This window comes from Pleurodeles waltl, unplaced genomic scaffold, assembly GCF_031143425.1.
Source record: "Pleurodeles waltl isolate 20211129_DDA unplaced genomic scaffold, aPleWal1.hap1.20221129 scaffold_86, whole genome shotgun sequence".
In the NCBI taxonomy this organism is placed as follows: Eukaryota; Metazoa; Chordata; class Amphibia; order Caudata; family Salamandridae; genus Pleurodeles; species Pleurodeles waltl.
The window spans coordinates 1512824-1535135 of record NW_027150400.1 but is presented as its reverse complement, the minus strand read 5'-3'; the positions used below and the strand labels follow the sequence as shown (position 1 = coordinate 1535135).

The window sequence follows — 22312 nt, the reverse complement described above, 5'->3', positions numbered from 1 at the left end:
AAGAAAAATGGGCGTACTCTGTAGTATGAGTGTGAGATTGTAAACGGTATTTGAAGTAAATATTGATTGATGGTGCTCTGAAAATGTAGGTTTAAGCCTTTAAAAGAAGAGGCAGTTTCCCAGTTGGGGAATTGAACCCCAGTCTCCCAGGTCCCAGGCAGGGCCACTCTCCACTATACTAAGTAGGAAGAGATATTTTTGTGTGTGCTGAGCAGCTCCTTCTTCTGTCAAACCCGCCCTCTCTGTGCCAAGCGTCTGAGTTTTTCCATTTCTCACTTCCTTCCCACCCACACGGGGGGCAGAGCTGGCTAAAGGATGCTGCAACTGTTGCACTCGCACTGCTCGCTCACATGCACGGGGGCACCCACCTCAGGGGGGGGGGGGGGGGCGCTCTGCTTAGTCTCAACTTAACATTTAATACAACCTGCTGCAGAGTTCCTTCCCTTTACAGATTTCAGGCAACAATCAAAATGGCAACACAACTCTTCTCATTAATCTTCCTGCCAGAGAGAGCTCAGATTTTTGCCTGCTAGCAGCAGGGCCGGCTGTAGCCCTGGTGGCTGGAAGACAGTCTTTTTTGGCACCCCCCAACCCCCTTCACTCCATCACCACCTACTCGGATTCACTCACTGCCACCCGCCAAATGTGCCCCTCATCTATCCATAGCCCCTCTCACATAGATTAGATTTGTTTTAAAGAGCTGGATAGCTGCTTGACTATCCAGACAGCTCTCCACATTAGATATGGTTCTGTTCTTTGCGTCAGGCACATGAACCCTCTACGCTATTTTATATCTAGTCAAAGCTGCCTCTGGACAAAACCACCAACTCTCTCCCTAGCAGGAACGGTAATCACAAGAGGTATCTTGGCATTTTATTTGCTTTCTGTAGTTTGGACACACAAGGAACTTTCCAGCATGAGCTTTTAAATCGCAAGTTTCGTAAGTTATTGCTAAACACAGCGCCCCCCGAGGTCAGCAACTCCAATCCTGGTCAGCACCCGGTGCGGCCGCACTGCTCGCACCTCCCTAAACCCGGCCCTGAGTGGCAGTTTTGCATCGCCATGAAATTGTCATGCCGTTGAGGTCAGTGTGTGACGTGGCCAAGGCTATCCTATTTGAGGACTCCGGGAGAGACAGCTGCTCCCTTAATGAAGGAGTGGCCTTCTGACTGAAGTCACCTGAGGCAGGGGCCCACTGTCAGAGGCCTTATGGGGCAGGGACCCGCTGCAACTCCTGGCTTGCCCCATGCAACCCCTGGAGAACCCTAAATGACATCCATGTAAGTGCCTACTGTCGAGGTCAGCAAGGTCAGTGTGTGGCTCGGCCCAGGCTATCCTATCTGAGGTCTCCTGAAGGGACAGCTGCCACCTTAAAGAAGGAGTGGCGTTCTGACTGGCGCCAACTGAGGAAGGGGCCCGCTGTCAGAGGCCATATGGGGGAGGGGCCCGCTGCGACATCTGGCTTGCCCCTTGCGACCCCTGGTGACCCCTAGGTGACATCCATGCGAGCGCTTGCCGTCAAGGTCAGCGTGTGGCCCGGCCAAGGCTATCCTCCCCTGAGGCTCCTGAAGGGACAGCTGGCGCCTGAAGTAAGGAGTGGCCTTCTGACCGAAGTCACCTGAGGCAGGTGCCCGCCGTCAGAGGCCTTATGGGGCAGGGGCTAAAGGGACATTTTAAGTCCAGCCAGAAGGCAGAAGGTTTGGTCTGTGCTGTCCTGGGGCAGGACTTCCTCCTTAGTAGGGCTGCCACCTGGCTGTGTTTTTTGAACTACCTCGTCTGTACGTTTAATTCCAGGCTGGTAAAAATATTGAGAAAAGCTGTGAAATTCAGGTTCTAAGAAAGGAGGCAACCCCAATCTTATACACACTGCGCTGACACTTACAAAGGGTATTCCTGGTGCAGCAGGGAAATGTGCCCCCTGGAGACATCTTGCAGTCACTATGTGGACAAGCAAGAGCTCTGGAGCTCTCAGCTGATCACAGCAAGATGGAGTGCTTTCAGATGTTATTTGGAGTGAAAAAAAGAGCTGTGAGAAAGCTGTGTGATATTGTGAGAAAAGTCAATTAAAGAAGAACTAGTGGTAATGAAGCATTTGTAATTGAAAGGTTTCCTAATGTGTTTGAATCCATGAAAAGTGTAAAATGAAAGGTTTCCTATAAGAAATGTAAGTGTAGAAGTAAAAAGTGTAAGGAACTTCGAGTTCCCTGACCGGGAATCGAACCCGGGCCGCGGCGGTGAGAGCGCCGAATCCTAACCACTAGACCACCAGGGAGCAGGCACAGGTCATCCACCACCACCCAATATAGAAACAAGAACTGGTCAGCAGGCTACTCAGGATCCCATTTCCTATTACAGGAAAATTAAAGCAGACATGCAAGGACACACCATTTTCAGGCACAGCATGAAGAAAGAAATTGACTGCACCTCAAATGCACTCACAACTCTTCACACTTTACAGCTCTCCAAGACCTAGCACACCCTCATAAGACATCCCATCCTTCAGCAGTAATAGCACTTACACACTTAACTAGCAGGAAAATTCAGAAGTACAATTAAAGGGACGATCAGTGCTTCTTCTCAGAGCCCCGATAGGAGGGCAGCTCTTAGCTTTCCCAGGTCAACGCAGGCATCTCCAGCTCTACATGTGCAGGCTTTTACTTAAGGTGCTGGGACCTGCACTCCTCTTTTACAATGCTGTGTATAGAACTACGAGTGCCACAATGCAGTGTAACACATGACCTGCTGTCGATAGTCATGGAAGAACCTCGGAACTAGAAAAGCTCTGATGAGATTAGTGGGTGGGCACGTCCGGGTCACTGCTTGTTTTCCTTTCTCAGTGTGTCTGTAAATTATACAACTTTACACTTTATCTAAAGATAAAAGGTTTCACCTTCCTCTAAAACAATTCCTCCTTCAGAGTGTGCCCCAACATTTCATTTACTTAGTGTGAGAAAACAAAATAGCTTAAATGCATTTTTTTTATCATGCAGTACTTTCCTTTTTATCTCATGAAAAATCCTTGATTCCACCTTTCCTTTTTCAAGGAAGTAGGCAGGAAGTTTAAATGAAAAGGGAGAAATGGTTGTGAAAAAGAGTCTTAGGTCCAAATTGTGGGTGCTAGATTTTGAAAGGTACTTGATGGCATGAATAAATGTTTCGATTTGGAGGAGGTGTGTGGATGAAAGAAAAATGGGCGTACTCTGTAGTATGAGTGTGAGATTGTAAACGGTATTTGAAGTAAATATTGATTGCTGGTGCTCTGAAAATGTAGGTTTAACCCTTTAAAAGAAGAGGCAGTTTCCCAGTTGGGGAATTGAACCCAAGTCTCCCAGGTCCCAGGCAGGGACACTCTCCACTATACTAAGTAGGAAGAGATATTTTTGTGCGTGCTGAGCAGCTCCTTCTTCTGTCCAACCCGCCCTCTCTGTGCCAAGCGTCTGAGTTTTTCCATTTCTCACTTCCTTCCCAGCCACACGGGGGGGCAGAGCTGGCTTAAGGATGCTGCAACTGTTGCACTCGCACTGCTCGCTCACATGCACGGGGGCACCCACCTCAGGGGGGGGGCGCTCTGCTTAGTCTCAACTTAACATTTAATACAACCTGCTGCAGAGTTCCTTCCCTTTACAGATTTCAGGCAACAATCAAAATGGCAACACAACTCTTCTCATTAATCTTCCTGCCAGAGAGAGCTCAGATTTTTGCCTGCTAGCAGCAGGGCCGGCTGTAGCCCTGGTGGCTGGAAGACAGTCTTTTTTGGCACCCCCCAACCCCCTTCACTCCATCACCACCTACTCGGATTCACTCACTGCCACCCGCCAAATGTGCCCCTCATCTATCCATAGCCCCTCTCACATAGATTAGATTTGTTTTAAAGAGCTGGATAGCTGCTTGACTATCCAGACAGCTCTCCACATTAGATATGGTTCTGTTCTTTGCGTCAGGCACATGAACCCTCTACGCTATTTTATATCTAGTCAAAGCTGCCTCTGGACAAAACCACCAACTCTCTCCCTAGCAGGAACGGTAATCACAAGAGGTATCTTGGCATTTTATTTGCTTTCTGTAGTTTGGACACACAAGGAACTTTCCAGCATGAGCTTTTAAATCGCAAGTTTCGTAAGTTATTGCTAAACACAGCGCCCCCCGAGGTCAGCAACTCCAATCCTGGTCAGCACCCGGTGCGGCCGCACTGCTCGCACATCCCTAAACACGGCCCTGAGTGGCAGTTTTGCATCGCCATGAAATTGTCATGCCGTTGAGGTCAGTGTGTGACGTGGCCAAGGCTATCCTATTTGAGGACTCCGGGAGAGACAGCTGCTCCCTTAATGAAGGAGTGGCCTTCTGACTGAAGTCACCTGAGGCAGGGGCCCACTGTCAGAGGCCTTATGGGGCAGGGACCCGCTGCAACTCCTGGCTTGCCCCATGCAACCCCTGGAGAACCCTAAATGACATCCATGTAAGTGCCTACTGTCGAGGTCAGCAAGGTCAGTGTGTGGCTCGCCCAGGCTATCCTATCTGAGGTCTCCTGAAGGGACAGCTGCCACCTTAAAGAAGGAGTGGCGTTCTGACTGGCGCCAACTGAGGTAGGGGCCCGCTGTCAGAGGCCATATGGGGGAGGGGCCCGCTGCGACATCTGGCTTGCCCCTTGCGACCCCTGGTGACCCCTAGGTGACATCCATGCGAGCGCTTGCCGTGAAGGTTAGCGTGTGGCGCGGCCAAGGCTATCCTCCCCTGAGGCTCCTGAAGGGACAGCTGGCGCCTGAAGTAAGGAGTGGCCTTCTGACCGAAGTCACCTGAGGCAGGTGCCCGCCGTCAGAGGCCTTATGGGGCAGGGGCTAAAGGGACATTTTAAGTCCAGCCAGAAGGCAGAAGGTTTGGTCTGTGCTGTCCTGGGGCAGGACTTCCTCCTTAGTAGGGCTGCCACCTGGCTGTGTTTTTTGAACCACCTCGTCTGTACGTTTAATTCCAGGCTGGTAAAAATATTGAGAAAAGCTGTGAAATTCAGGTTCTAAGAAAGGAGGCAACCCCAATCTTATACACACTGCGCTGACACTTACAAAGGGTATTCCTGGTGCAGCAGGGAAATGTGCCCCCTGGAGACATCTTGCAGTCACTATGTGGACAAGCAAGAGCTCTGGAGCTCTCAGCTGATCACAGCAAGATGGAGTGCTTTCAGATGTTATTTGGAGTGAAAAAAAGAGCTGTGAGAAAGCTGTGTGATATTGTGAGAAAAGTCAATTAAAGAAGAACTAGTGGTAATGAAGCATTTGTAATTGAAAGGTTTCCTAATGTGTTTGAATCCATGAAAAGTGTAAAATGAAAGGTTTCCTATAAGAAATGTAAGTGTAGAAGTAAAAAGTGTAAGGAACTTCGAGTTCCCTGACCGGGAATCGAACCCGGGCCGCGGCGGTGAGAGCGCCGAATCCTAACCACTAGACCACCAGGGAGCAGGCACAGGTCGTCCACCACCACCCAATATAGAAACAAGAACTGGTCAGCAGGCTACTCAGGATCCCATTTCCTATTACAGGAAAATTAAAGCAGACATGCAAGGACACACCATTTTCAGGCACAGCATGAAGAAAGAAATTGACTGCACCTCAAATGCACTCACAACTCTTCACACTTTACAGCTCTCCAAGACCTAGCACACCCTCATAAGACATCCCATCCTTCAGCAGTAATAGCACTTACACACTTAACTAGCAGGAAAATTCAGAAGTACAATTAAAGGGACGATCAGTGCTTCTTCTCAGAGCCCCGATAGGAGGGCAGCTCTTAGCTTTCCCAGGTCAACGCAGGCATCTCCAGCTCTACATGTGCAGGCTTTTACTTAAGGTGCTGGGACCTGCACTCCTCTTTTACAATGCTGTGTATAGAACTACGAGTCCCACAATGCAGTGTAACACATGACCTGCTGTCGATAGTCATGGAAGAACCTCGGAACTAGAAAAGCTCTGATGAGATTAGTGGGTGGGCACATCCGGGTCACTGCTTGTTTTCCTTTCTCAGTGTGTCTGTAAATTATACAACTTCACACTTTATCTAAAGATAAAAGGTTTCACCTTCCTATAAAACAATTCCTCCTTCAGAGTGTGCCCCAACATTTCATTTACTTAGTGTGAGAAAACAAAATAGCTTAAATGCATTTTTTTTATCATGCAGTACTTTCCTTTTTATCTCATGAAAAATCCTTGATTCCACCTTTCCTTTTTCAAGGAAGTAGGCAGGAAGTTTAAATGAAAAGGGAGAAATGGTTGTGAAAAAGAGTCTTAGGTCCAAATTGTGGGTGCTAGATTTTGAAAGGTACTTGATGGCATGAATAAATGTTTCGATTTGGAGGAGGTGTGTGGATGAAAGAAAAATGGGCGTACTCTGTAGTATGAGTGTGAGATTGTAAACGGTATTTGAAGTAAATATTGATTGATGGTGCTCTGAAAATGTAGGTTTAAGCCTTTAAAAGAAGAGGCAGTTTCCCAGTTGGGGAATTGAACCCCAGTCTCCCAGGTCCCAGGCAGGGCCACTCTCCACTATACTAAGTAGGAAGAGATATTTTTGTGTGTGCTGAGCAGCTCCTTCTTCTGTCAAACCCGCCCTCTCTGTGCCAAGCGTCTGAGTTTTTCCATTTCTCACTTCCTTCCCACCCACACGGGGGGCAGAGCTGGCTAAAGGATGCTGCAACTGTTGCACTCGCACTGCTCGCTCACATGCACGGGGGCACCCACCTCAGGGGGGGGGGGCGCTCTGCTTAGTCTCAACTTAACATTTAATACAACCTGCTGCAGAGTTCCTTCCCTTTACAGATTTCAGGCAACAATCAAAATGGCAACACAACTCTTCTCATTAATCTTCCTGCCAGAGAGAGCCCAGATTTTTGCCTGCTAGCAGCAGGGCCGGCTGTAGCCCTGGTGGCTGGAAGACAGTCTTTTTTGGCACCCCCCCAACCCCCTTCACTCCATCACCACCTACTCGGATTCACTCACTGCCACCTGCCAAATGTGCCCCTCATCTATCCATAGCCCCTCTCACATAGATTAGATTTGTTTTAAAGAGCTGGATAGCTGCTTGACTATCCAGACAGCTCTCCACATTAGATATGGTTCTGTTCTTTGCGTCAGGCACATGAACCCTCTACGCTATTTTATATCTAGTCAAAGGTGCCTCTGGACAAAACCACCAACTCTCTCCCTAGCAGGAACGGTAATCACAAGAGGTATCTTGGCATTTTATTTGCTTTCTGTAGTTTGGACACACAAGGAACTTTCCAGCATGAGCTTTTAAATCGCAAGTTTCGTAAGTTATTGCTAAACACAGCGCCCCCCGAGGTCAGCAACTCCAATCCTGGTCAGCACCCGGTGCGGCCGCACTGCTCGCACCTCCCTAAACCCGGCCCTGAGTGGCAGTTTTGCATCGCCATGAAATTGTCATGCCGTTGAGGTCAGTGTGTGATGTGGCCAAGGCTTTCCTATTTGAGGACTCCGGGAGAGACAGCTGCTCCCTTAATGAAGGAGTGGCCTTCTGACTGAAGTCACCTGAGGCAGGGGCCCACTGTCAGAGGCCTTATGGGGCAGGGACCCGCTGCAACTCCTGGCTTGCCCCATGCAACCCCTGGAGAACCCTAAATGACATCCATGTAAGTGCCTACTGTCGAGGTCAGCAAGGTCAGTGTGTGGCTCGGCCCAGGCTATCCTATCTGAGGTCTCCTGAAGGGACAGCTGCCACCTTAAAGAAGGAGTGGCGTTCTGACTGGCGCCAACTGAGGTAGGGGCCCGCTGTCAGAGGCCATATGGGGGAGGGGCCCGCTGCGACATCTGGCTTGCCCCTTGCGACCCCTGGTGACCCCTAGGTGACATCCATGCGAGCGCTTGCCGTCAAGGTCAGCGTGTGGCACGGCCAAGGCTATCCTCCCCTGAGGCTCCTGAAGGGACAGCTGGCGCCTGAAGTAAGGAGTGGCCTTCTGACCGAAGTCACCTGAGGCAGGTGCCCGCCGTCAGAGGCCTTATGGGGCAGGGGCTAAAGGGACATTTTAAGTCCAGCCAGAAGGCAGAAGGTTTGGTCTGTGCTGTCCTGGGGCAGGACTTCCTCTTTAGTAGGGCTGCCACCTGGCTGTGTTTTTTGAACCACCTCGTCTGTACGTTTAATTCCAGGCTGGTAAAAATATTGAGAAAAGCTGTGAAATTCAGGTTCTAAGAAAGGAGGCAACCCCAATCTTATACACACTGCGCTGACACTTACAAAGGGTATTCCTGGTGCAGCAGGGAAATGTGCCCCCTGGAGACATCTTGCAGTCACTATGTGGACAAGCAAGAGCTCTGGAGCTCTGGAGCTCTCAGCTGATCACAGCAAGATGGAGTGCTTTCAGATGTTATTTGGAGTGAAAAAAAGAGCTGTGAGAAAGCTGTGTGATATTGTGAGAAAAGTCAATTAAAGAAGAACTAGTGGTAATGAAGCATTTGTAATTGAAAGGTTTCCTAATGTGTTTGAATCCATGAAAAGTGTAAAATGCAAGGTTTCCTATAAGAAATGTAAGTGTAGAAGTAAAAAGTGTAAGGAACTTCGCGTTCCCTGACCGGGAATCGAACCCGGGACGCGGCGGTGAGAGCGCCGAATCCTAACCACTAGACCACCAGGGAGCAGGCACAGGTTGTCCACCACCACCCAATATAGAAACAAGAACTGGTCAGCAGGCTACTCAGGATCCCATTTCCTATTACAGGAAAATTAAAGCAGACATGCAAGGACTCACCATTTTCAGGCACAGCATGAAGAAAGAAATTGACTGCACCTCAAATGCACTCACAACTCTTCACACTTTACAGCTCTCCAAGACCTAGCACACCCTCATAAGACATCCCATCCTTCAGCAGTAATAGCACTTACACACTTAACTAGCAGGAAAATTCAGAAGTACAATTAAAGGGACGATCAGTGCTTCTTCTCAGAGCCCCGATAGGAGGGCAGCTCTTAGCTTTCCCAGGTCAACGCAGGCATCTCCAGCTCTACATGTGCAGGCTTTTACTTAAGGTGCTGGGACCTGCACTCCTCTTTTACAATGCTGTGTATAGAACTACGAGTCCCACAATGCAGTGTAACACATGACCTGCTGTCGATAGTCATGGAAGAACATCGGAACTAGAAAAGCTCTGATGAGATTAGTGGGTGGGCACATCCGGGTCACTGCTTGTTTTCCTTTCTCAGTGTGTCTGTAAATTATACAACTTCACACTTTATCTAAAGATAAAAGGTTTCACCTTCCTATAAAACAATTCCTCCTTCAGAGTGTGCCCCAACATTTCATTTACTTAGTGTGAGAAAACAAAATAGCTTAAATGCATTTTTTTTATCATGCAGTACTTTCCTTTTTATCTCATGAAAAATCCTTGATTCCACCTTTCCTTTTTCAAGGAAGTAGGCAGGAAGTTTAAATGAAAAGGGAGAAATGGTTGTGAAAAAGAGTCTTAGGTCCAAATTGTGGGTGCTAGATTTTGAAAGGTACTTGATGGCATGAATAAATGTTTCGATTTGGAGGAGGTGTGTGGATGAAAGAAAAATGGGCGTACTCTGTAGTATGAGTGTGAGATTGTAAACGGTATTTGAAGTAAATATTGATTGATGGTGCTCTGAAAATGTAGGTTTAAGCCTTTAAAAGAAGAGGCAGTTTCCCAGTTGGGGAATTGAACCCCAGTCTCCCAGGTCCCAGGCAGGGACACTCTCCACTATACTAAGTAGGAAGAGATATTTTTGTGTGTGCTGAGCAGCTCCTTCTTCTGTCAAACCCGCCCTCTCTGTGCCAAGCGTCTGAGTTTTTCCATTTCTCACTTCCTTCCCACCCACACGGGGGGCAGAGCTGGCTAAAGGATGCTGCAACTGTTGCACTCGCACTGCTCGCTCACATGCACGGGGGCACCCACCTCAGGGGGGGGGGGCGCTCTGCTTAGTCTCAACTTAACATTTAATACAACCTGCTGCAGAGTTCCTTCCCTTTACAGATTTCAGGCAACAATCAAAATGGCAACACAACTCTTCTCATTAATCTTCCTGCCAGAGAGAGCCCAGATTTTTGCCTGCTAGCAGCAGGGCCGGCTGTAGCCCTGGTGGCTGGAAGACAGTCTTTTTTGGCACCCCCCCAACCCCCTTCACTCCATCACCACCTACTCGGATTCACTCACTGCCACCTGCCAAATGTGCCCCTCATCTATCCATAGCCCCTCTCACATAGATTAGATTTGTTTTAAAGAGCTGGATAGCTGCTTGACTATCCAGACAGCTCTCCACATTAGATATGGTTCTGTTCTTTGCGTCAGGCACATGAACCCTCTACGCTATTTTATATCTAGTCAAAGGTGCCTCTGGACAAAACCACCAACTCTCTCCCTAGCAGGAACGGTAATCACAAGAGGTATCTTGGCATTTTATTTGCTTTCTGTAGTTTGGACACACAAGGAACTTTCCAGCATGAGCTTTTAAATCGCAAGTTTCGTAAGTTATTGCTAAACACAGCGCCCCCCGAGGTCAGCAACTCCAATCCTGGTCAGCACCCGGTGCGGCCGCACTGCTCGCACCTCCCTAAACCCGGCCCTGAGTGGCAGTTTTGCATCGCCATGAAATTGTCATGCCGTTGAGGTCAGTGTGTGATGTGGCCAAGGCTTTCCTATTTGAGGACTCCGGGAGAGACAGCTGCTCCCTTAATGAAGGAGTGGCCTTCTGACTGAAGTCACCTGAGGCAGGGGCCCACTGTCAGAGGCCTTATGGGGCAGGGACCCGCTGCAACTCCTGGCTTGCCCCATGCAACCCCTGGAGAACCCTAAATGACATCCATGTAAGTGCCTACTGTCGAGGTCAGCAAGGTCAGTGTGTGGCTCGGCCCAGGCTATCCTATCTGAGGTCTCCTGAAGGGACAGCTGCCACCTTAAAGAAGGAGTGGCGTTCTGACTGGCGCCAACTGAGGTAGGGGCCCGCTGTCAGAGGCCATATGGGGGAGGGGCCCGCTGCGACATCTGGCTTGCCCCTTGCGACCCCTGGTGACCCCTAGGTGACATCCATGCGAGCGCTTGCCGTCAAGGTCAGCGTGTGGCACGGCCAAGGCTATCCTCCCCTGAGGCTCCTGAAGGGACAGCTGGCGCCTGAAGTAAGGAGTGGCCTTCTGACCGAAGTCACCTGAGGCAGGTGCCCGCCGTCAGAGGCCTTATGGGGCAGGGGCTAAAGGGACATTTTAAGTCCAGCCAGAAGGCAGAAGGTTTGGTCTGTGCTGTCCTGGGGCAGGACTTCCTCCTTAGTAGGGCTGCCACCTGGCTGTGTTTTTTGAACTACCTCGTCTGTACGTTTAATTCCAGGCTGGTAAAAATATTGAGAAAAGCTGTGAAATTCAGGTTCTAAGAAAGGAGGCAACCCCAATCTTATACACACTGCGCTGACACTTACAAAGGGTATTCCTGGTGCAGCAGGGAAATGTGCCCCCTGGAGACATCTTGCAGTCACTATGTGGACAAGCAAGAGCTCTGGAGCTCTGGAGCTCTCAGCTGATCACAGCAAGATGGAGTGCTTTCAGATGTTATTTGGAGTGAAAAAAAGAGCTGTGAGAAAGCTGTGTGATATTGTGAGAAAAGTCAATTAAAGAAGAACTAGTGGTAATGAAGCATTTGTAATTGAAAGGTTTCCTAATGTGTTTGAATCCATGAAAAGTGTAAAATGAAAGGTTTCCTATAAGAAATGTAAGTGTAGAAGTAAAAAGTGTAAGGAACTTCGCGTTCCCTGACCGGGAATAGAACCCGGGCCGCGGCGGTGAGAGCGCCGAATCCTAACCACTAGACCACCAGGGAGCAGGCACAGGTCGTCCACCACCACCCAATATAGAAACAAGAACTGGTCAGCAGGCTACTCAGGATCCCATTTCCTATTACAGGAAAATTAAAGCAGACATGCAAGGACACACCATTTTCAGGCACAGCATGAAGAAAGAAATTGACTGCACCTCAAATGCACTCACAACTCTTCACACTTTACAGCTCTCCACGACCTAGCACACCCTCATAAGACATCCCATCCTTCAGCAGTAATAGCACTTACACACTTAACTAGCAGGAAAATTCAGAAGTACAATTAAAGGGACGATCAGTGCTTCTTCTCAGAGCCCCGATAGGAGGGCAGCTCTTAGCTTTCCCAGGTCAACGCAGGCATCTCCAGCTCTACATGAGCAGGCTTTTACTTAAGGTGCTGGGACCTGCACTCCTCTTTTACAATGCTGTGTATAGAACTACGAGTCCCACAATGCAGTGTAACACATGACCTGCTGTCGATAGTCATGGAAGAACCTCGGAACTAGAAAAGCTCTGATGAGATTAGTGGGTGGGCACGTCCGGGTCACTGCTTGTTTTCCTTTCTCAGTGTGTCTGTAAATTATACAACTTTACACTTTATCTAAAGATAAAAGGTTTCACCTTCCTATAAAACAATTCCTCCTTCAGAGTGTGCCCCAACATTTCATTTACTTAGTGTGAGAAAACAAAATAGCTTAAATGCATTTTTTTTATCATGCAGTACTTTCCTTTTTATCTCATGAAAAATCCTTGATTCCACCTTTCCTTTTTCAAGGAAGTAGGCAGGAAGTTTAAATGAAAAGGGAGAAATGGTTGTGAAAAAGAGTCTTAGGTCCAAATTGTGGGTGCTAGATTTTGAAAGGTACTTGATGGCATGAATAAATGTTTCGATTTGGAGGAGGTGTGTGGATGAAAGAAAAATGGGCGTACTCTGTAGTATGAGTGTGAGATTGTAAACGGTATTTGAAGTAAATATTGATTGATGGTGCTCTGAAAATGTAGGTTTAAGCCTTTAAAAGAAGAGGCAGTTTCCCAGTTGGGGAATTGAACCCCAGTCTCCCAGGTCCCAGGCAGGGCCACTCTCCACTATACTAAGTAGGAAGAGATATTTTTGTGTGTGCTGAGCAGCTCCTTCTTCTGTCAAACCCGCCCTCTCTGTGCCAAGCGTCTGAGTTTTTCCATTTCTCACTTCCTTCCCAGCCACACGGGGGGGCAGAGCTGGCTTAAGGATGCTGCAACTGTTGCACTCGCACTGCTCGCTCACATGCACGGGGGCACCCACCTCAGGGGGGGGGGCGCTCTGCTTAGTCTCAACTTAACATTTAATACAACCTGCTGCAGAGTTCCTTCCCTTTACAGATTTCAGGCAACAATCAAAATGGCAACACAACTCTTCTCATTAATCTTCCTGCCAGAGAGAGCTCAGATTTTTGCCTGCTAGCAGCAGGGCCGGCTGTAGCCCTGGTGGCTGGAAGACAGTCTTTTTTGGCACCCCCCAACCCCCTTCACTCCATCACCACCTACTCGGATTCACTCACTGCCACCCGCCAAATGTGCCCCTCATCTATCCATAGCCCCTCTCACATAGATTAGATTTGTTTTAAAGAGCTGGATAGCTGCTTGACTATCCAGACAGCTGTCCACATTAGATATGGTTCTGTTCTTTGCGTCAGGCACATGAACCCTCTACGCTATTTTATATCTAGTCAAAGCTGCCTCTGGACAAAACCACCAACTCTCTCCCTAGCAGGAACGGTAATCACAAGAGGTATCTTGGCATTTTATTTGCTTTCTGTAGTTTGGACACACAAGGAACTTTCCAGCATGAGCTTTTAAATCGCAAGTTTCGTAAGTTATTGCTAAACACAGCGCCCCCCGAGGTCAGCAACTCCAATCCTGGTCAGCACCCGGTGCGGCCGCACTGCTCGCACATCCCTAAACACGGCCCTGAGTGGCAGTTTTGCATCGCCATGAAATTGTCATGCCGTTGAGGTCAGTGTGTGACGTGGCCAAGGCTATCCTATTTGAGGACTCCGGGAGAGACAGCTGCTCCCTTAATGAAGGAGTGGCCTTCTGACTGAAGTCACCTGAGGCAGGGGCCCACTGTCAGAGGCCTTATGGGGCAGGGACCCGCTGCAACTCCTGGCTTGCCCCATGCAACCCCTGGAGAACCCTAAATGACATCCATGTAAGTGCCTACTGTCGAGGTCAGCAAGGTCAGTGTGTGGCTCGCCCAGGCTATCCTATCTGAGGTCTCCTGAAGGGACAGCTGCCACCTTAAAGAAGGAGTGGCGTTCTGACTGGCGCCAACTGAGGTAGGGGCCCGCTGTCAGAGGCCATATGGGGGAGGGGCCCGCTGCGACATCTGGCTTGCCCCTTGCGACCCCTGGTGACCCCTAGGTGACATCCATGCGAGCGCTTGCCGTGAAGGTTAGCGTGTGGCGCGGCCAAGGCTATCCTCCCCTGAGGCTCCTGAAGGGACAGCTGGCGCCTGAAGTAAGGAGTGGCCTTCTGACCGAAGTCACCTGAGGCAGGTGCCCGCCGTCAGAGGCCTTATGGGGCAGGGGCTAAAGGGACATTTTAAGTCCAGCCAGAAGGCAGAAGGTTTGGTCTGTGCTGTCCTGGGGCAGGACTTCCTCCTTAGTAGGGCTGCCACCTGGCTGTGTTTTTTGAACCACCTCGTCTGTACGTTTAATTCCAGGCTGGTAAAAATATTGAGAAAAGCTGTGAAATTCAGGTTCTAAGAAAGGAGGCAACCCCAATCTTATACACACTGCGCTGACACTTACAAAGGGTATTCCTGGTGCAGCAGGGAAATGTGCCCCCTGGAGACATCTTGCAGTCACTATGTGGACAAGCAAGAGCTCTGGAGCTCTCAGCTGATCACAGCAAGATGGAGTGCTTTCAGATGTTATTTGGAGTGAAAAAAAGAGCTGTGAGAAAGCTGTGTGATATTGTGAGAAAAGTCAATTAAAGAAGAACTAGTGGTAATGAAGCATTTGTAATTGAAAGGTTTCCTAATGTGTTTGAATCCATGAAAAGTGTAAAATGAAAGGTTTCCTATAAGAAATGTAAGTGTAGAAGTAAAAAGTGTAAGGAACTTCGAGTTCCCTGACCGGGAATCGAACCCGGGCCGCGGCGGTGAGAGCGCCGAATCCTAACCACTAGACCACCAGGGAGCAGGCACAGGTCGTCCACCACCACCCAATATAGAAACAAGAACTGGTCAGCAGGCTACTCAGGATCCCATTTCCTATTACAGGAAAATTAAAGCAGACATGCAAGGACACACCATTTTCAGGCACAGCATGAAGAAAGAAATTGACTGCACCTCAAATGCACTCACAACTCTTCACACTTTACAGCTCTCCAAGACCTAGCACACCCTCATAAGACATCCCATCCTTCAGCAGTAATAGCACTTACACACTTAACTAGCAGGAAAATTCAGAAGTACAATTAAAGGGACGATCAGTGCTTCTTCTCAGAGCCCCGATAGGAGGGCAGCTCTTAGCTTTCCCAGGTCAACGCAGGCATCTCCAGCTCTACATGTGCAGGCTTTTACTTAAGGTGCTGGGACCTGCACTCCTCTTTTACAATGCTGTGTATAGAACTACGAGTCCCACAATGCAGTGTAACACATGACCTGCTGTCGATAGTCATGGAAGAACCTCGGAACTAGAAAAGCTCTGATGAGATTAGTGGGTGGGCACATCCGGGTCACTGCTTGTTTTCCTTTCTCAGTGTGTCTGTAAATTATACAACTTCACACTTTATCTAAAGATAAAAGGTTTCACCTTCCTATAAAACAATTCCTCCTTCAGAGTGTGCCCCAACATTTCATTTACTTAGTGTGAGAAAACAAAATAGCTTAAATGCATTTTTTTTATCATGCAGTACTTTCCTTTTTATCTCATGAAAAATCCTTGATTCCACCTTTCCTTTTTCAAGGAAGTAGGCAGGAAGTTTAAATGAAAAGGGAGAAATGGTTGTGAAAAAGAGTCTTAGGTCCAAATTGTGGGTGCTAGATTTTGAAAGGTACTTGATGGCATGAATAAATGTTTCGATTTGGAGGAGGTGTGTGGATGAAAGAAAAATGGGCGTACTCTGTAGTATGAGTGTGAGATTGTAAACGGTATTTGAAGTAAATATTGATTGATGGTGCTCTGAAAATGTAGGTTTAAGCCTTTAAAAGAAGAGGCAGTTTCCCAGTTGGGGAATTGAACCCCAGTCTCCCAGGTCCCAGGCAGGGCCACTCTCCACTATACTAAGTAGGAAGAGATATTTTTGTGTGTGCTGAGCAGCTCCTTCTTCTGTCAAACCCGCCCTCTCTGTGCCAAGCGTCTGAGTTTTTCCATTTCTCACTTCCTTCCCACCCACACGGGGGGCAGAGCTGGCTAAAGGATGCTGCAACTGTTGCACTCGCACTGCTCGCTCACATGCACGGGGGCACCCACCTCAGGGGGGGGGGGCGCTCTGCTTAGTCTCAACTTAACATTTAATACAACCTGCTGCAGAGTTCCTTCCCTTTACAGATTTCAGGCAACAATCAAAATGGCAACACAACTCTTCTCATTAATCTTCCTGCCAGAGAGAGCCCAGATTTTTGCCTGCTAGCAGCAGGGCCGGCTGTAGCCCTGGTGGCTGGAAGACAGTCTTTTTTGGCACCCCCCCAACCCCCTTCACTCCATCACCACCTACTCGGATTCACTCACTGCCACCTGCCAAATGTGCCCCTCATCTATCCATAGCCCCTCTCACATAGATTAGATTTGTTTTAAAGAGCTGGATAGCTGCTTGACTATCCAGACAGCTCTCCACATTAGATATGGTTCTGTTCTTTGCGTCAGGCACATGAACCCTCTACGCTATTTTATATCTAGTCAAAGGTGCCTCTGGACAAAACCACCAACTCTCTCCCTAGCAGGAACGGTAATCACAAGAGGTATCTTGGCATTTTATTTGCTTTCTGTAGTTTGGACACACAAGGAACTTTCCAGCATGAGCTTTTAAATCGCAAGTTTCGTAAGTTATTGCTAAACACAGCGCCCCCCGAGGTCAGCAACTCCAATCCTGGTCAGCACCCGGTGCGGCCGCACTGCTCGCACCTCCCTAAACCCGGCCCTGAGTGGCAGTTTTGCATCGCCATGAAATTGTCATGCCGTTGAGGTCAGTGTGTGATGTGGCCAAGGCTTTCCTATTTGAGGACTCCGGGAGAGACAGCTGCTCCCTTAATGAAGGAGTGGCCTTCTGACTGAAGTCACCTGAGGCAGGGGCCCACTGTCAGAGGCCTTATGGGGCAGGGACCCGCTGCAACTCCTGGCTTGCCCCATGCAACCCCTGGAGAACCCTAAATGACATCCATGTAAGTGCCTACTGTCGAGGTCAGCAAGGTCAGTGTGTGGCTCGGCCCAGGCTATCCTATCTGAGGTCTCCTGAAGGGACAGCTGCCACCTTAAAGAAGGAGTGGCGTTCTGACTGGCGCCAACTGAGGTAGGGGCCCGCTGTCAGAGGCCATATGGGGGAGGGGCCCGCTGCGACATCTGGCTTGCCCCTTGCGACCCCTGGTGACCCCTAGGTGACATCCATGCGAGCGCTTGCCGTCAAGGTCAGCGTGTGGCACGGCCAAGGCTATCCTCCCCTGAGGCTCCTGAAGGGACAGCTGGCGCCTGAAGTAAGGAGTGGCCTTCTGACCGAAGTCACCTGAGGCAGGTGCCCGCCGTCAGAGGCCTTATGGGGCAGGGGCTAAAGGGACATTTTAAGTCCAGCCAGAAGGCAGAAGGTTTGGTCTGTGCTGTCCTGGGGCAGGACTTCCTCTTTAGTAGGGCTGCCACCTGGCTGTGTTTTTTGAACCACCTCGTCTGTACGTTTAATTCCAGGCTGGTAAAAATATTGAGAAAAGCTGTGAAATTCAGGTTCTAAGAAAGGAGGCAACCCCAATCTTATACACACTGCGCTGACACTTACAAAGGGTATTCCTGGTGCAGCAGGGAAATGTGCCCCCTGGAGACATCTTGCAGTCACTATGTGGACAAGCAAGAGCTCTGGAGCTCTGGAGCTCTCAGCTGATCACAGCAAGATGGAGTGCTTTCAGATGTTATTTGGAGTGAAAAAAAGAGCTGTGAGAAAGCTGTGTGATATTGTGAGAAAAGTCAATTAAAGAAGAACTAGTGGTAATGAAGCATTTGTAATTGAAAGGTTTCCTAATGTGTTTGAATCCATGAAAAGTGTAAAATGCAAGGTTTCCTATAAGAAATGTAAGTGTAGAAGTAAAAAGTGTAAGGAACTTCGCGTTCCCTGACCGGGAATCGAACCCGGGACGCGGCGGTGAGAGCGCCGAATCCTAACCACTAGACCACCAGGGAGCAGGCACAGGTTGTCCACCACCACCCAATATAGAAACAAGAACTGGTCAGCAGGCTACTCAGGATCCCATTTCCTATTACAGGAAAATTAAAGCAGACATGCAAGGACTCACCATTTTCAGGCACAGCATGAAGAAAGAAATTGACTGCACCTCAAATGCACTCACAACTCTTCACACTTTACAGCTCTCCAAGACCTAGCACACCCTCATAAGACATCCCATCCTTCAGCAGTAATAGCACTTACACACTTAACTAGCAGGAAAATTCAGAAGTACAATTAAAGGGACGATCAGTGCTTCTTCTCAGAGCCCCGATAGGAGGGCAGCTCTTAGCTTTCCCAGGTCAACGCAGGCATCTCCAGCTCTACATGTGCAGGCTTTTACTTAAGGTGCTGGGACCTGCACTCCTCTTTTACAATGCTGTGTATAGAACTACGAGTCCCACAATGCAGTGTAACACATGACCTGCTGTCGATAGTCATGGAAGAACATCGGAACTAGAAAAGCTCTGATGAGATTAGTGGGTGGGCACATCCGGGTCACTGCTTGTTTTCCTTTCTCAGTGTGTCTGTAAATTATACAACTTCACACTTTATCTAAAGATAAAAGGTTTCACCTTCCTATAAAACAATTCCTCCTTCAGAGTGTGCCCCAACATTTCATTTACTTAGTGTGAGAAAACAAAATAGCTTAAATGCATTTTTTTTATCATGCAGTACTTTCCTTTTTATCTCATGAAAAATCCTTGATTCCACCTTTCCTTTTTCAAGGAAGTAGGCAGGAAGTTTAAATGAAAAGGGAGAAATGGTTGTGAAAAAGAGTCTTAGGTCCAAATTGTGGGTGCTAGATTTTGAAAGGTACTTGATGGCATGAATAAATGTTTCGATTTGGAGGAGGTGTGTGGATGAAAGAAAAATGGGCGTACTCTGTAGTATGAGTGTGAGATTGTAAACGGTATTTGAAGTAAATATTGATTGATGGTGCTCTGAAAATGTAGGTTTAAGCCTTTAAAAGAAGAGGCAGTTTCCCAGTTGGGGAATTGAACCCCAGTCTCCCAGGTCCCAGGCAGGGACACTCTCCACTATACTAAGTAGGAAGAGATATTTTTGTGTGTGCTGAGCAGCTCCTTCTTCTGTCAAACCCGCCCTCTCTGTGCCAAGCGTCTGAGTTTTTCCATTTCTCACTTCCTTCCCACCCACACGGGGGGCAGAGCTGGCTAAAGGATGCTGCAACTGTTGCACTCGCACTGCTCGCTCACATGCACGGGGGCACCCACCTCAGGGGGGGGGGGCGCTCTGCTTAGTCTCAACTTAACATTTAATACAACCTGCTGCAGAGTTCCTTCCCTTTACAGATTTCAGGCAACAATCAAAATGGCAACACAACTCTTCTCATTAATCTTCCTGCCAGAGAGAGCCCAGATTTTTGCCTGCTAGCAGCAGGGCCGGCTGTAGCCCTGGTGGCTGGAAGACAGTCTTTTTTGGCACCCCCCCAACCCCCTTCACTCCATCACCACCTACTCGGATTCACTCACTGCCACCTGCCAAATGTGCCCCTCATCTATCCATAGCCCCTCTCACATAGATTAGATTTGTTTTAAAGAGCTGGATAGCTGCTTGACTATCCAGACAGCTCTCCACATTAGATATGGTTCTGTTCTTTGCGTCAGGCACATGAACCCTCTACGCTATTTTATATCTAGTCAAAGGTGCCTCTGGACAAAACCACCAACTCTCTCCCTAGCAGGAACGGTAATCACAAGAGGTATCTTGGCATTTTATTTGCTTTCTGTAGTTTGGACACACAAGGAACTTTCCAGCATGAGCTTTTAAATCGCAAGTTTCGTAAGTTATTGCTAAACACAGCGCCCCCCGAGGTCAGCAACTCCAATCCTGGTCAGCACCCGGTGCGGCCGCACTGCTCGCACCTCCCTAAACCCGGCCCTGAGTGGCAGTTTTGCATCGCCATGAAATTGTCATGCCGTTGAGGTCAGTGTGTGATGTGGCCAAGGCTTTCCTATTTGAGGACTCCGGGAGAGACAGCTGCTCCCTTAATGAAGGAGTGGCCTTCTGACTGAAGTCACCTGAGGCAGGGGCCCACTGTCAGAGGCCTTATGGGGCAGGGACCCGCTGCAACTCCTGGCTTGCCCCATGCAACCCCTGGAGAACCCTAAATGACATCCATGTAAGTGCCTACTGTCGAGGTCAGCAAGGTCAGTGTGTGGCTCGGCCCAGGCTATCCTATCTGAGGTCTCCTGAAGGGACAGCTGCCACCTTAAAGAAGGAGTGGCGTTCTGACTGGCGCCAACTGAGGTAGGGGCCCGCTGTCAGAGGCCATATGGGGGAGGGGCCCGCTGCGACATCTGGCTTGCCCCTTGCGACCCCTGGTGACCCCTAGGTGACATCCATGCGAGCGCTTGCCGTCAAGGTCAGCGTGTGGCACGGCCAAGGCTATCCTCCCCTGAGGCTCCTGAAGGGACAGCTGGCGCCTGAAGTAAGGAGTGGCCTTCTGATCGAAGTCACCTGAGGCAGGTGCCCGCCGTCAGAGGCCTTATGGGGCAGGGGCTAAAGGGACATTTTAAGTCCAGCCAGAAGGCAGAAGGTTTGGTCTGTGCTGTCCTGGGGCAGGACTTCCTCTTTAGTAGGGCTGCCACCTGGCTGTGTTTTTTGAACCACCTCGTCTGTACGTTTAATTCCAGGCTGGTAAAAATATTGAGAAAAGCTGTGAAATTCAGGTTCTAAGAAAGGAGGCAACCCCAATCTTATACACACTGCGCTGACACTTACAAAGGGTATTCCTGGTGCAGCAGGGAAATGTGCCCCCTGGAGACATCTTGCAGTCACTATGTGGACAAGCAAGAGCTCTGGAGCTCTGGAGCTCTCAGCTGATCACAGCAAGATGGAGTGCTTTCAGATGTTATTTGGAGTGAAAAAAAGAGCTGTGAGAAAGCTGTGTGATATTGTGAGAAAAGTCAATTAAAGAAGAACTAGTGGTAATGAAGCATTTGTAATTGAAAGGTTTCCTAATGTGTTTGAATCCATGAAAAGTGTAAAATGCAAGGTTTCCTATAAGAAATGTAAGTGTAGAAGTAAAAAGTGTAAGGAACTTCGCGTTCCCTGACCGGGAATCGAACCCGGGACGCGGCGGTGAGAGCGCCGAATCCTAACCACTAGACCACCAGGGAGCAGGCACAGGTTGTCCACCACCACCCAATATAGAAACAAGAACTGGTCAGCAGGCTACTCAGGATCCCATTTCCTATTACAGGAAAATTAAAGCAGACATGCAAGGACTCACCATTTTCAGGCACAGCATGAAGAAAGAAATTGACTGCACCTCAAATGCACTCACAACTCTTCACACTTTACAGCTCTCCAAGACCTAGCACACCCTCATAAGACATCCCATCCTTCAGCAGTAATAGCACTTACACACTTAACTAGCAGGAAAATTCAGAAGTACAATTAAAGGGACGATCAGTGCTTCTTCTCAGAGCCCCGATAGGAGGGCAGCTCTTAGCTTTCCCAGGTCAACGCAGGCATCTCCAGCTCTACATGTGCAGGCTTTTACTTAAGGTGCTGGGACCTGCACTCCTCTTTTACAATGCTGTGTATAGAACTACGAGTCCCACAATGCAGTGTAACACATGACCTGCTGTCGATAGTCATGGAAGAACATCGGAACTAGAAAAGCTCTGATGAGATTAGTGGGTGGGCACATCCGGGTCACTGCTTGTTTTCCTTTCTCAGTGTGTCTGTAAATTATACAACTTCACACTTTATCTAAAGATAAAAGGTTTCACCTTCCTATAAAACAATTCCTCCTTCAGAGTGTGCCCCAACATTTCATTTACTTAGTGTGAGAAAACAAAATAGCTTAAATGCATTTTTTTTATCATGCAGTACTTTCCTTTTTATCTCATGAAAAATCCTTGATTCCACCTTTCCTTTTTCAAGGAAGTAGGCAGGAAGTTTAAATGAAAAGGGAGAAATGGTTGTGAAAAAGAGTCTTAGGTCCAAATTGTGGGTGCTAGATTTTGAAAGGTACTTGATGGCATGAATAAATGTTTCGATTTGGAGGAGGTGTGTGGATGAAAGAAAAATGGGCGTACTCTGTAGTATGAGTGTGA

General features: G+C 48.6%; 7 non-coding genes across 7 annotated transcripts; all 7 read right to left on the bottom strand.

Annotated features, from left to right (window-relative positions):
* Nucleotides 1-2200: 2200 nt before the first annotated feature.
* TRNAE-CUC (transfer RNA glutamic acid (anticodon CUC)) lies at nt 2201-2272 on the bottom strand. Its single transcript has one exon. It is a non-coding gene; the product is annotated as a tRNA-Glu (tRNA).
* A 3103-nt stretch (nt 2273-5375) lies between these two features.
* TRNAE-CUC (transfer RNA glutamic acid (anticodon CUC)) lies at nt 5376-5447 on the bottom strand. Its single transcript has one exon. It is a non-coding gene; the product is annotated as a tRNA-Glu (tRNA).
* A 3114-nt stretch (nt 5448-8561) lies between these two features.
* On the bottom strand, nt 8562-8633 carry TRNAE-CUC (transfer RNA glutamic acid (anticodon CUC)). The gene has a single exon. It is a non-coding gene; the product is annotated as a tRNA-Glu (tRNA).
* Nucleotides 8634-11747: 3114 nt separating this feature from the next.
* Nucleotides 11748-11819, bottom strand: TRNAE-CUC (transfer RNA glutamic acid (anticodon CUC)). The gene has a single exon. It is a non-coding gene; the product is annotated as a tRNA-Glu (tRNA).
* A 3104-nt stretch (nt 11820-14923) lies between these two features.
* TRNAE-CUC (transfer RNA glutamic acid (anticodon CUC)) lies at nt 14924-14995 on the bottom strand. The gene has a single exon. It is a non-coding gene; the product is annotated as a tRNA-Glu (tRNA).
* A 3114-nt stretch (nt 14996-18109) lies between these two features.
* On the bottom strand, nt 18110-18181 carry TRNAE-CUC (transfer RNA glutamic acid (anticodon CUC)). Its single transcript has one exon. It is a non-coding gene; the product is annotated as a tRNA-Glu (tRNA).
* A 3114-nt stretch (nt 18182-21295) lies between these two features.
* TRNAE-CUC (transfer RNA glutamic acid (anticodon CUC)) lies at nt 21296-21367 on the bottom strand. The gene has a single exon. It is a non-coding gene; the product is annotated as a tRNA-Glu (tRNA).
* Nucleotides 21368-22312: the final 945 nt, after the last annotated feature.